The following is a 10,440-nucleotide window of genomic DNA, read 5'->3' as shown; positions in this document are numbered from 1 at the left end:
CTGAGGTTGGGTGGGCCGTCTGGACCGAAGCTCCCTCTTCCCGCGGTGGCCCAGCCCCGTCCCCCTGGCTGCCCCGTTCCCTGGGGGGTGCTCCTGGCTGCTCCCTGGGCTGAGGTCAGCTGTGTCTTGTGGCTTAGGCGGGATGAAGCTGCTTGCATGCACAGTGTCCCGAGCTGTGAATTGCTTGGGTGGCAGTTTCCGTGTTTGTGCAACACTGTGTTTTTCCGATGGAGCAGAGCCCTCCCCGTGACTCCACACAGACGGGAGTGGAGTTGGGCTCTGCGGGTCCTGCAGGCTGACGGCCGCGGAGTCACACATTAGTTACAACACGTTTATAAACCTGCTTTATCATCAAAACTAGGCTGAATGCTGCAGGAGTACTATTCAGCTTAAGACACGACCCGCCCTCTTGCCGAGGAAAGTACCAGCAGGGAGAGGCGTGCCGCACACTGGAAGAGCTGGGCTAAGGGCCCGCGGCACGTGATGAAAGAGCGTGAACACTGAGTCAGAGAAAAACTGAGTCTGAATTTCAGCTCTACCTCCTTCTGGCTCTTTATTCAGATAATAGTATTTCTCCAGCTGAGTGTTTGCAGAGATGAAACAAACCACCTTACGAATAGCCCAGCACTGTGTGTGTGTGTGCATAGCCTAAGTCTTTTCAATAAAAACTACGTTTCTCTGTTACTACATCACGCAGAAACGGTTGGGAAGATTTTTCATCAAACGTGAAGGTTGCATTTGGGATGTCTGACAGAGTACAGGTCCGTAGTGTTCGCCAAGGAGAGGTCGCATCTGAGGTGGCGGACGTGACGTCATGCACCGGTGCTGACGGGCAGGCTGACGCCTCGGCCCCGCTCTCGCCCGGTCTAAGGATGGGATTGGGTGCTGGTCACTGTGTCCGGGTCCATCTTTAGAATCTTCCTGGGACTCAGACAGTTTTAGGATTCAGGCTAACTCTCACCCGTCGCCCTCGCTGGTGTGGGAACTGTGGCCCCAGATCTCAGCCCTGGAGCCCGCCTGCAGGACAGGTGGGTGCCTTTCCCTGGCCACCCCTCCCCCGCCCCGTGATGGGCTTGTTTCAAGTCCAGGCTCACGCGAGGCTTCCCCGCCCTGCTCTGTAGGCTGTGACAGAACAGCATGTGGTGTAGATACATGTCAACCTCTAAGACACAAGTCCTGGCCCCGTAACCGGACTCCGTGTGAAGAGATTATGAAGTCCCTGGGGAGGAGGCCTCAGAGGCTCAGGGGCCAGATGGCTGGGGGAGGGCCTACACCAAGGGCGTGCAGGGCATTTGGGTTTAAAATTTGTAACCATTCGCTGTGTCAGGAAGCCTGCTGGTTTTGGAGGACGGGACGGAATGCGATATGGTCCCCAGGGGAGCGACCGGGACGGCTGGGTCACCTCCTCAACCGGGGGGCAGACCGTGGTGCAGGTTCGGAGCCACCCCGTGTTTAGAAAAGAGCAGCGGTTAGTTCGCGACAAGGCAACGCAGCTCCTGCTGCAGAGGTGTGTTTTCTTCTCTACATTCTTGCTCTTCGCTGGTATAGTTAAAAAAACAAAAAACAGAACGAAGTTGCTGTAAGTGCCACGTTCTCATCAGGAAATAACACTTTCTGTGGGTGGATGACTATGTTGTTTGTCGCATTTATTATTTTTTGTGTCACACCTGAAAACATCCCATCCCACGGTCCAAGGTACCCACACCGTCCTTCTGGCGGCAATTAATCGGGGGGCCCCCTGGCAGCCAGTGTATGTTTTAGAAAAATGACAAACATGTTGCTTAAAATGTGCATACAGGGGGCTTCCCTGGTGGCGCCGGGGTTAAGCACCCGCCTGCCGATGCAGGGGACACGGGTTCGATCCCTGGTCCTGGAAGATCCCACATGCTGTAGAGCCACTGAGCCCGTGCGCCACAATGACTGAGCCTGCGTGCTGCAATTACTGAAGCCTGCTCCGCAGCAAGAGAAGCCCCTGCAGTGAGGAGCCCGCGCGCTGTAAAGAAGATGACACCCCACTCGCCACTAGAGAAAGCCCAAGTGCAGCAAAGAGGACCCAACACAGCCCAAAATAAATAAAATAAATAAATAAACAAATTTAAAAAAATAATGGAAAAATAAACTTCAAAAAATGTGCACACGGTAATGAATGCCACGGGTCAGCTCTCCCTCTGTCAGGTGCTGTTTGTATCGTCCGTTCAAACCTCTCGGCCACCCTTGAGGTCGACCGCTGTCACCCCCGCTAAGTGGACAAGGCTTACGCTCCGCTGGGGGGGTCGTCGCCGGGGTGGGGGGGTGTGGGTTCCTCACCCACACCGAGCACCCAGCCACCCGTGTGGTTAGTTCACGTCCATTTTGCGTGCTGTGCGAGATCTTTGTCTTAAAGCTCCAGCTTCTTCAGCCGAGGAGAAGGGCTGCTCCGGTTGCTGGGGTGAAGCTGTGTTTACAGAGCCCGGTCAGGGCAGTGGGCGCGTTGCAGGGCATCACAGGGGCTTGAAGAGTGCTGCTTACAGATGTGGCTGGTGCCCCCGCTTCCCTGACCGCGTACGGATGCGTTCCTCTGTTTCCAGGACGGGAGTGGGGCGGGCGGGGTCCCCGGCCTCGCCCTGGCCTTGCGGACGCAGCGGCAGAGCCAGTGGTCCCGAGAGAGGCCCCGACTGGGAGACGGGCACGCGCCTGCCTCGAGGCCCGGCAGCATCCCTGCGTTCCTCCTGTGGGGCGGGGAGGACGGGCCGGTGGCCCGCTGCTTAGTCGCTGGTGGAGGGAGGACTCGGCCCTTGGCGTTGCGTCTAGGAAACTGTGACCCCGGGAGCCTCCCTGGGCCCCTCCGGCTGCCCTTCGCGCCACACTTGGTGTCCAGGGCAAGCGAAGGCCCCTAGGGAGGGGGCAAGCTCTCTCCCTTGGAGAGGCCGGAGGGGCTGCTCCCTCTGTGAGGTCCCCCGTCTGTCACCAGCCGGGGACCCGAGAGCCCTGTCCTGGGACGCAGCCCGGGACGGTCACGCGTGTGCGGGGCTGCTGCCTGCTGGGGTGAGTGGGCCCTCTGTCGTCCCCACGTCCGAGATGCCCGGGCCACGTTTGGAGGACGCAGGGCTCTCAGGTGCCCTGGGGGCCGGCGGGGGTCTGGAGACCGGACGGGACGCCTCGCCGGTGGACGATCCGTGTCTCGGGGGGGGGGATTTGTGCGGCCGGCAGTGAGGGGCTGAGAAGGGACCGTAAACTTGTGCGAGTCCTGCAGGAACGGTCCCGGGTTTCTGGGGACCCGAGGCTGTGATTTCGGGGTCTCTTTAGGATTCAGATCACAACATTCTCTTTTTTGTGTGTTTGTTTGGGTTTATGATTATCCAAAATAAAAATAGATTTTAAATTGCATACATAACAAATGATCATGTAGAAAAACAGTATAGAAAATGTAAGAAAGTTACAGTTATCTGGAATTTTACCCCCCAGCTGCCCACCGTGTGCGGTGCCCACCGTCCCCGTGTCCTTCAGCTGCAGACAGAGGGCCCCTCTCCTCTTTCTGTTTTGTCCCCACCCCCCCACCTCTCCACGTCCGTCCCCTGGGGACTGAGTGACTTTATACAATTGTCTTCATGTTCACGTCACTGCAACTGATTATTTGGGTTGAGTCACGCGTGCGTGGATGTACTTCCACCGATGTCCACTTTGCTAACGTAGCATCTTCCTAGCAGCGCTTCTGCCGCATCTCGCTCAGCCCCTGTAGCCATTGGCGAGACCGTTCCTTCCCAACACTGTATTAAGAAGGCTTTTAAACACACAGAAAAGGAGGAAGAATTTTATAGAAAACACCATCACACCTGCTGCCTAGAGTCCACTGTTAACCTTTTCATGGTTAACCTGAATTTTCCATCTAACCACCCATCATTCCATCTTATTTTATTTTTAAAATATATTTCAAAGCGAGTTTCAGGCATCCGTGTACTCGCCCCTCAGTGCTTTGCCTGTGTCTAGCTAAACACTTGGCTCGTGTTCGTTCCTTACGCTTTCTTTTCAGGTAAAGCTTACGTACAAGCTAGAGCTCGAATCTTGAGAGTTCTGTGTGATGGGCTTTGGCAAAAGCACACACCTGTGTGACCACATCCCTTCCGGCCAACCCCCAGATGACCCTGTCTGACCCCCCCCCCTGCTGTGGGCTGGTCCTGTCGCCTCCAGGACCTCTCACCTGGACTGCGCCCCCGTGGCGTCCTGCACGTGGACCCCACCTGGATTGCGGCCGCAGCAGGGCTGTGGCCCCAATGCTGCTTCGTGTGTCCTGCCAGGACCCCCACTTTGTGGGCCCCTCAGCTGGTTCATCCTCTTACTGGGCAACACCTGGGGGTGTCTGGTGGGGGCCGTTCTCTAGAAACTGTCACGCAGCCTGTTCTCCTGGGCGCGTGTACAAGCAGGTGCTCGCTCAGTTCTCTGTGCATAGCTATTAAGCTCTCTCTCCGACTCTCGACCACAGCAGTGGTTCACCTGGAAAGGTCCCCAGGGGATGCCTTCACTTCCGCCGGCCAGATCCCTGGAAGCGGGGTGCCCGGGCGGAGGGACGCCTGCATCCCTCGCTTGTTTCACAGGTCGGTAGCTGCAGCGCTCACATCCCACCACAAGCCCGCTACCTCCCGCTGGAGGGTGTCACCCTGTCAGGACTGTCCCTGCGGAGAGCGTGTTGGTGTCACTGTCCTTCCTTTCCTTGGCCACTGTGGGGCTGAGCTTCTTTTCTTACGTGTGAGGCCACTCGTACATTTCCGTGAATCGCCTCATTCCCTTGGGCCACTTTCTTTGGGCTGTGGATCTTTTCCTTTTCTGAACAATTTGTGAAAGCACTGTGCCTATGATGGAAAATTGGCTTTATCTACAAATCACTCCTTTCCTAAGATGCATTGCAGGCATTTGCCCCCAGGGTGTCATTTATTTATCTATCGATTTTATTTATACCATATTTTTGCCTTATATACATAAATTTTTCTCTGGAGTCAGGTATGTGTGTGTGCACGTGTATATGCGTGTGTGTGCATGTATATGTGTGTGTGGTGTGTATGTGCATATATGCGTGTGTGTGGTGTGTATGTGTGTGTATATGCGTGTGTGTGGTGTGTGTGTGTATATGTGTGTGGTGTGTATGTGTGTATATGCGTGTGGTATGTGTGTGTATGCATGTGTGTGGCGTGCATGTGTGTGTATATGCGTGTGTGTGGCGTGCATGTGTGTGTATATGCGTGTGTGTGGTGTGTGTGTGTGTACACACTCTGAGCTGCCCTCCATTTTCCCCCCTTTTCTCCGTTTGTTGAAAGATCTTCCTGTGCGCTAGGTCACTCATGCATTGTCCTGAAGTTACTGTAAATTATCACTGATCTGTATTTTTGCTTTCAGGCCTCTCCTGCACTCAGCATCAGGCTCACGTGTGGTGTGAGGCTCTGTCCCAGTTTGCTTTCCCTCCAGATGGAGCGCCATGTGGCCAATCTCATTTATTTAATAAACGCACCTCCACCCACCAAACTGAAATACCAACATTCTCACAAAAACTAAGATCTGCTTCTAGAATTCTGTTTGTCTGTCTCTATGCCAGTGTCTTTCATTTTGTTTACCGTGTTGGAGTGATTTTATGGTGTGTCTTAGCAGCTGGTAAGGCGCGTCTCGCCCAGCCCCCTGAACCCCCTCAACACACAAAAACTCTTTTCTTTGCTACCTTTGGTCATTTATTTTTCCGTAGGAACTTTAAGATAACTTAAGCCCACATTTCTCTCAAACTTCATAGGATTAAAATTGCAGTTTTTATGTTATTTATTAATTTTTGGATCATTGAAAGTTTATCATATTGAATCTTCTCATTCAAGAACGTGAGAGATTTTCCGCTTTGCTCAGACCCTGTTTTGTGCCTTTTGATAAGATTTTATGGTATTCTTCACATGACCTGAACAATATTTCTTATGGAATGTTTTCCTATTTTATAGATATCTCTATCAAGAATTAAACATTTCCTCAGTATCCATTTTTAGCTATTTAATACCGGTATAGAAAAACAGTTAAGGAGTTTTCTGTGTTTATCTTATATACAGACACTTCAGTGAGTTCTTTGATTAATTCCAATTTTTTTTTTTCCCCAGTAGAACCGCATCACCAGCAAGGAAGGAAGATTTGCCGTCACTCTCCCAATATGTACATGGGCTGTTTTCTCATTTCGTTTGCCAGAAGGCTAAAGGCATGTTGGATCGTCCTGGGGAGCGGGGTCCTCCCTGCTTCTTCCTTCTTTTAGTGCAGGTGACAGCCTTTCCTCCTTCACAAGGAGATTTGCTGTGTTTTGTCCTCTACCATACAGCATGCACTTGATTTCTATTCCCACCTAACTGAAATGTTGGTAGAACAGCCGTTAAATTTTCACCAAAGGTCTTCTCATCATCGACGATGTGCTTGTGTGATGTTGCTGTTTCCAAATAGTAAACACATGTTCATTCTTGGGTTAAACCTGATTTGACCATATTCTGTTATTCTTTGAGACACTTCAGATCTCATTCACTAATCTTTTATTCAGAACTTTAAAATTTTAAATTCATAAATAACATTTGTCTATAGGGTTTTTTTGGGTACTGTGCTAATCTTTTCAAGCTTTGTTATTAAGGATAGGCTAGCTTTAGAGAGTGAATTTTAGGAAAATTTTCATCTTTTTATATGCCATAGGCGAATATATATAACATTAATATTCACCTTACAGAAATACTAGACAGGACTCAAGCACTGAAGCCGGCTGGTCTGGGATCTTTTTCGATGGTATGTCTTTAATCACGCTCTGAGTCTCTGCCATAGTACACCCACATTTTTTTCTTCTTCTTGGGGAAATTTTGGCTTTTTATATTTGTTAGAAAGATCGCTAAAGTTTTTCTAGGTTTTAACTTCATTGCCCCAGAATTACACATATTGTTTCTTATTATTCCTCTAATTCCTTTTGTATCTGTATTCTTTCTTCCCTAGTTTTGTATATTTCTTTTACTTTTCTTTTTCTTAATCAGGCCCACGAAAAGATCATCTATTTTAATGGTCTTTCCAAGTAATCAGCTTTAGGATTTGTTTATCTTTACTATTTTTTCTTATTTTTCTTAATTTCAGAGTATATCTTTATTGATTCTTCCTACTAATTTTTTCTTACACATCCCCCCTCCACCCCCCCGCCCCCGCCAGTGTCTTATGATACAGCAGTTAGTACTGCTTTAGCTACATCTGTTTTGGTATAAAGTATTCTTTGATTGCTTTTTTGATAGATTTAATTTAAAATTTGATTTTCAATATTATGAAATGGATTGTTTAGAAAGATGTATTTTAGCTTCTAAGAAAGCTTTTTTAGGTTATATTTTTCTGTTTTATTGGATTATGATCAGAATATCCTAACTTACGTTTTTCTATTAAATCTAATTCTGAAAGGAGTGTATTAACAAATTCTGCTGTAATTGTTTTTTGGTGAATACATGTTTGTGACTATTACATATTTTTTATCCTAATGTTTTAAAGAAATCTTTAAATACCTTTAAGTTACAGCCTTTGACATGAATATTGTGACTCCTGTTTGCATCTGGTTTGCCTGCACCCAGTATCTCTGTCTGCTGTGCTGTCTCTCTGCTCATGGATTCATCCGCCTTTGAAGGCTAGCTTTGTATATCAATTTATAACAATGTAACATGCAGATACCATCACAAATCCTCCCTGGGGCAAGGAGAGGAATGAATGAGAAAGAAAGAAGGAAAGGAAGAAAAAGAATCAGCCACTAAACAATAAAAAGAAATTCGGAGATTTAAGCACCAAGGCCAGGCCAGGCATACAATAAAGGAGGCTGCTCTGAAGCAAGCATCACTTATTTATTTATCCGAGTTCCTCTCACTTTGGACCAGGCCTCTCTTCTCCCATAAAAATATTTATTAATTGCAAATACACACACACATAATAAAAACATAAAAGTAGAATAAATTCTATTTCACTTTAATGGTCTGTCTCTGTAAAGAATCCCATTAATAAGAAGACCAATTCAAGATGGGTTCTAGTTTTCGACTTGAAATTTCGTGGTTTACTTGGACCACGTTAAGCATCTGTAAGGAGTGCCGGTAAATGTTTAACCAGCAGCGGGGCGGGGGTGGGGGGCGGTGGAGCTAACAGGCTCTGATCTGCCTTTTTGCTGACGTCTCTGATTTCTGATTTCCGCCGTTGGACGTCCAGGTGCTAACGTGGTGAGCCTGACCACAGAGCTGGGAGCACGCGGCCGCATCCGAACGTCCAGCACGACTGAGGAGAAGCCGACCTCGAGGATGGGGCATCTCTGGTTGCGGGCGCGAACATCACATGATCGACTGGACGGACGAGTTCCCCAGACGCATTCCTGTGGTCTGCCGGTTGTTTCTGGCGATTTAGTCACTACTTTAAGTGTCTAATTACAGGATTTTGTTTTTATTTTTAAAAACAATGTAGTCTTGACATAGGCCATCTTTCCAGCTTTACCAACGGTCTCTTCGCGACAAACGCCGAGCCGAGCAGCCTGCAGGCGACCCTGCAGAGGACTCGGGTTTCGGTGCCGCGAGGCCCGGTGGTTCAGCCCCCTCCTCCTCTGTAGGGTTCGTCTGCGGCGGGGAAGCAAGACGCCCCAGGGCACGGCTGGTTCTGATCCGAGCTAGAACTTCCCGAATCCGAGCGGTTCTCTCATGCACTGACCAGGTTTTTATCGAGTTAATTTACGTGGCTGCTGGGCCCGTGAGGCTCCTCTTTCATACTCGGAGAAACTGCCATCATCCCAATAGGAGTATTAGCTTTAAATTCTCTCTGTGCAGTTTGAACTACCTGGTGAAGAAAACAGGGTTTGAATGAGATCATTCTTAGAAAGTGATGGACGTTTATGACAGGCCCCCCCGCTGGCAGTCTCGCCGTCCCCTTTGAACCCTCCCGCCCACCCTGTCTCCTCAGCTCCATCGGTTTCATCAGATGAGGGGCAGCAGCGAAACAGTCTGCCCGAGGTCGGCGGCGCAGCCGCCGTCTGACCACCGACCTCCGACCCCTTGCTCCCCGTGACCCGGATGCCGGGGCGGTGACGTCCAGCAGCTGCACGGGGGCGTCCCTGGCGCAACTGCAGCCCCAGGGAGGCTGTGCGCACGGAGGGTTCGCGCGCTGAGTGTGTGCGGGTGCGGGTGCGGGTGCGGGTGCGGGTGGGGGTGGGGGTGGGAGGGGTCTCTTTTTCCGCGTTCCCGTCCCAGGCAGCGCCTCCTGTAGAGCATCTGGATCTAGAATCAGGCCCATCCCGGTTTGCTCTCAACTCCGCTCGCCTAACAGACGGCAGGAGCCGCCCCGCAGGGTGGTTGGGGGTAAAGGCCCCTCCCCCGGCTGGGCAGTCCTCTGTGCAAAGCAGGACGCAGAGGCTCCCAGCTTATTTTCCAAGTCCCTTCCCAAGACCACCGAGGGTCACTTTGGTTCATGTGCAGCTCGCTCCTAGTTACTTTGTGAGCTCTGTGAGGGTGGGCTGGGGTTTCAGCAGCAGCTCTGGGGAGGATCAGCGCCTCTCAGGGCACCAGCAGCGGGATGCGCTGGCCAGAGCTGAGCTCCTCCTGCCCTAGGAGCCACTCGTGGTCACCGGGGCTCGGTGTAGACCTGTCCTAACCAGGTTAATTTCCGTGCCGGGCGGTGGCTTTCCAGTGTTTCCAAGCACGTGGGTGGCTCTGTGCTGCCTCGGGCTGGTCCTTCCAGGGAGGACCCTGGCTGGACCACTAACCCTGGGGGCGGAGGGAGGACACGTGCTGACTCTATGGACGGATGAGCCACAGCACGCGTGGGCAGGGGGCTGGTCTGGGCCTCGCGGTCACCCCCTGGGGACCCGCCAGGAGGCTGGGGGCCGGGGGAGCCCCGTGCAGACCCACTCAGCGCCCTCCGCGTGGCCCTGCCCCACCTCCACCTGCTCGCAGGAGCCCCCGCCCGGCCCACTGGGCATCTTCTGTCCTCCCCACCCCCCCACCATCCTCCCACAGGGCAGACCAGCAGAGACCTGGCGTCACCTCCCCTCCTCCTGCCAGGCCGCCAGCCCTTCCCTCCGACATCCGCTGGCCCCGCATACCCCAGACCCTCCCCAGCAGGCCCCATCCATCACCTCTGTCCACGGCTCCACCCTGCCTTTTGCTCCTCTTGGGGTCGTGTTTGGAGACGCCTTGTCCTCCAGCCCCCTCCTCTGCTTCCTTCTCTCGCCACCCCCACCCCACAGCCTCACCCCCTCCTGTGGGTTCAGGGAGGCCCCAGGGGCTCACGGCTCCCACATGTGAACCCCAGCCCCGGACGTGGCCCCGGCTCTAGGCTCTGCCACTGGGCCCTGCAGGCCATCGCTGACCACTCTCCCAGAGCTGCTTCTGCTCCAGGCCTGGCACCTGTTGGTGGGGGGGAGGGGATGTTTCCGCTGAGCCCTGAGTGAAGTGCTCGGGAAGGGGCCCT

At 52.1% G+C, this 10,440-nt stretch overlaps 1 long non-coding RNA gene across 1 annotated transcript; it reads left to right on the top strand.

Moving 5' to 3' along the window:
• Positions 1-2,123, top strand: LOC130830775 (uncharacterized). Its single transcript, XR_009047904.1, has 3 exons — positions 1-1,028; positions 1,328-1,507; positions 1,799-2,123. It is a non-coding gene; the product is annotated as an uncharacterized LOC130830775 (long non-coding RNA).
• The last annotated feature ends 8,317 nt before the right edge of the window (positions 2,124-10,440 follow it).

The sequence above is a fragment of the Hippopotamus amphibius genome, chromosome 11 (assembly GCF_030028045.1).
Source record: "Hippopotamus amphibius kiboko isolate mHipAmp2 chromosome 11, mHipAmp2.hap2, whole genome shotgun sequence".
NCBI lineage: Eukaryota > Metazoa > Chordata > Mammalia > Artiodactyla > Hippopotamidae > Hippopotamus > Hippopotamus amphibius.
Note: the sequence above shows the minus strand (reverse complement) of the source record. Positions and strands in the feature narration are given on the sequence as shown.